A 4,025-nucleotide genomic window follows, 5' to 3' on the forward strand; every position below is an offset into this window, starting at 1 on the left:
ATGTCATATTTCTTGACTGCTGCTTCAGTGGGTGTTAATTGTGTATCTATGTAAAATGAAATCTCTGACAACCTTTATTTTTCCCCCATTAATCATGATGTTGCTTATTGGTCAAATTGTATGGATTTTTGTTTTATTTATGTTGATGTGTAATCCATACTGAAGACTGTACTCTTAGATCTTCATCAGTAAGTGCTTCAAGTCATCTTGAATTTCAGCAAGAAATGTTGTTTTATCTGAATATTACAGGATGTTAATGAGTACTCCTCCAATCCTGATGCCATGTTTTTCTTCATATAGTGCAGCTTCTTGGATTATTTACTCAGCATACAAACTGAATATATGGTGAAAGGATTCAACCCTGATACTCTAACTTCATGATTTTTAAGCCATGCAGTAGCCCCTTGTTTTGTTTAAATGACAGCCTCCTGATCTATGTACAGTTTCCTCATGAGCACAGTTAAGTGTTCTGCAATTCTCATTCTTCTCAATGTTATCCCTAATTTGTTTTGATCCACAGAGTGAAATGTCTTACATAGTCAATATAAAAACAGGTAAATATCTTTCTGGTATTCTTTGCTTTCAGCTAAGATCCATGTGATATTAACAATGAAATCCATCATGCTTCATACTCTTCCAAATCCAGGTTGAATTTCTGGAAGTTCCCTGTCAATATACTGCTGCAACCATTTTTTGGATTATCTTCAGCTAAATTTTCTTGCATATGATATTAATGATATTGTCCTACGATTTCTATATTCTGTTGGATTACCTTTCTTTGGAGTGGGCATTAATATTGATCTCTTCCAGCCAGTTTGGTGAAAGCAGTACTTCTACTTGGGACACATATATCTTGTTGTCCTTATTCTTAGGTGCCATTGAATCAATTTTTATTCATAGTGAACCTGTATACAACAGAATGAAACCCTTCCCAATCCTTAGCAGTCCTTACAATGTCTGCTCTGTTTAAGGCCGCTGCGATAGCATTGAAGGGCTTCCTCTTTTTTGCTGACCTTCTGCTTTACCAAGTATGGGGAAGTTCGTCTTTGTCTTTTAGGGTCCCTATGAGTTGGAATAGAGTCGATGGCACAAAACAACAATAGTAAGACCTTTTCCAGAGTCTGTGACTTTAATCCTTGTTCCCTACTGTCTTTCCAAATATCTTCTCTCTATCATTCCTAGGATAACAGAAACTGAGTGAAGTGCAGAGTCACGAGTGGGATTTTTGTGAGAAGAGTAGTGTAGTGTGCTTGAAAGTTCATCTTACATACTGCTGTTTCTATTCATAGCATGTAAACTTAGACTTGTTAATGATCTTAAAAACTGTTTAATACAGTCTTTTCTTCATAAATTAGCACAAATATTGTTGCCTGAAACTAAGTAACTTTATGCAATACAGTAATTGGTAACAAAAGTCTCTGCTGAAAGGAGATTCCTAAAACAATATGGGATTAGTAATCTAACAAGGTTGCAATTAGTTCAGTGAATAGCCTATTAACTTGAAAGGATAAAACATCAGTAATCTATGGCATACTGTGGCAAAATAAGCAAAGAAATACCTGAAAGATGTGTACTAGTGTTTTATTGGCCAGGCAAAAGCATTTGATGGTGCAGATCATAACAAATTCTGGATAACATTGAGAAGAATGGGAATTCCAGAACATTTGATTGTGCTCATGAGACACCTGTACATAAAGAAGGAGGCTGTTGTCTGAACAGAACAAGGAGATACTGCATGGTTAAAATCAGAAAGAGTGTATGTCAGGGTTCTAACGTCTCACCATACTTATTCTGTCTGTATGCTGAGCAAATAATCTGAGAAGCTGGACTATATGAAGAAGCATGTGGCATGAGGATTGGAGGAAGACTCATTAACAATCTGTGATATACAAATGACATAATCTTGCTTGTTGAAAGTGAAGATAACTTGAGGCATTTACAGATGAAGATTAAAGACTACAATCAGCAGTATGAATTACAACTCAACATAAAGAAAACAAAAATCCTCACACTTGGATCAATAAACAGGATCATGATAAATGGAGAAAAAATTGAAGTTGTCAAAGATTTCATATTACTTGGATCTACAATTGAAACCCATGGAAGCAGCAGTCAAGAGATCAGATATCATATATTGTGAAAATCAGCTGCAAATGACCTCTTTAAAGTACTGAAGAACAAGGATGTCTCTTTGAAGACAAGGTGAGCCTAACGCAAGCCATGGTGTTTTCAACAGCCTCATAGGCATGTGAAACCTGGACAATAAATAAGGAAAACAGAAGAAGAATAATTGATGCTCTTGAGTTGTGGCATTGGCAAAAGAATATTGAAAGTACCATGTGCTGTCAGAAGAACAAACAAATCTTCCCTGATGAAGTACAGCAGAAATGCTCCTTGGAAGCAAGAATGGCCAGACTTTGTCTCACTTACTTTGGTACTGTTGTCAGAAGGGACCATTCCCTAGAGAAGGATATCATGCTTGGTAAAGTGGAGGGTCAGCGAAAAAGGTGAAAACCTTCAATGAGATGGATTGACACGGTGGCTGCATCGACAAGCTCAGGTGTAGAAAGGATTGTGAGAATGGTTCATGGCCAGGTATTGTTTCATTCTGCTGGACACAGGGTAACTATGAGTCAGAGCTGATTCTATGGCATCTAACAACACCACCACAAAGGGAAGTAAGGTTGAAAAATGGAGCTTTGGCAGATTCTCACTATGCTGCAAAGTTTAAGAAATAAAGTGATCATTCAGGCTTTAAATTTCTCTCTCAAAAGACTAGTCAGAGTACAGACATGTTCTTTTTGTGAGAAAGTAATCACTGGTATTTTTAGCTGCAAGGTTTACATAGTCATAATTTAAAAGATTAAATCTAACACCTCAATTTGCTGAAATATAGAATAGATTGAATATGTTATCTTTTTGAATCTCATGTTAACATTAGGACATATATTGAGAGAAAATGAGATAAAATTTGAAAAGAGAAGAACAATTGGTAGGATTCTCATGACAATGATATGATCCCTAAGCCCCTTCAAAACCCTCTGCCAAAATATGATGAAACCATTTCTGTTGTTTTTCATACCATCGTAATGAATCCTCATGACGTATTAATCTCAGTGGGGATTCCAATTCTCCTCATACCTGTCACCTATCCCTTCTCACTGCCACAAGACCTATAACCAACATCACATTCCAAGATGCTCTGGGGAAAAATTACAATGTAAAAATGTCCTTTAAACAGAAAGGTTATACCCCAAAACAATTACCAGATTTGGCTCACTTACAAAAGTTGGAAATGAGGAAATATGTGTGGAGATTCTGAGGTTGCTAGATTGAGAAGGAAGGAATGTAATTGCCCATTAGGCTGAATTTATTAATGTGGAATAACTGCTACTTTGTTCACTTTATCTGAAAATCATTGGTGGTTTATTCTGTATGAAGTGAAGATTACAGAATTCCATAATAAAGCATAGAAAAATATATCCAAAGACTTAGAGAAACGGAATGGTAGACTTAACGGATCATAGGTGGTTCACCATGTACCCTCCAGCTATTTCCCTGAGAGAAGTCAAGTAACACAGATTTCCAAGGCATTGAGGAATCCATTGATAAATAGAATACTAACTTTGAAATTCCTTGAAACTTCTCTATTTGTTATATAGAAGATGCTACCACTGAAATAAACTCCTATTTCAATTAGTTTCATGGATTCCCTGGGTAGCAAAAACAAAGTTGTTGTTGTGTTGTTATGTGCCATTGAGTTGAACCCGAATCATAGCGACCCCTCCTTAGGTTTCCGAGGCAGTATCACTACGGAATTAGACTGCCCTATCTTCCTGTGGAGGAGCTCTGGTAGCATAGTGCCTAAGGCACTTGACTGCTAACCAGAAGGCTGGCGGTTCAAACCCACCAGCCACTCCTCGGAAGGAAGGTTGGGCAATCCTACTTCCGTAGTGATACTGCCTCGGATACCCAAGGAGGGGTCGCTATGAGTCGGGGCCGACTCGACGGCAAATAACAACAAC

This window comes from Orycteropus afer, unplaced genomic scaffold (assembly GCF_000298275.1).
Source record: "Orycteropus afer afer isolate SDZICR_OR568_19922 unplaced genomic scaffold, OryAfe1.0 scaffold00564, whole genome shotgun sequence".
Classification (NCBI taxonomy): Eukaryota; Metazoa; Chordata; class Mammalia; order Tubulidentata; family Orycteropodidae; genus Orycteropus; species Orycteropus afer.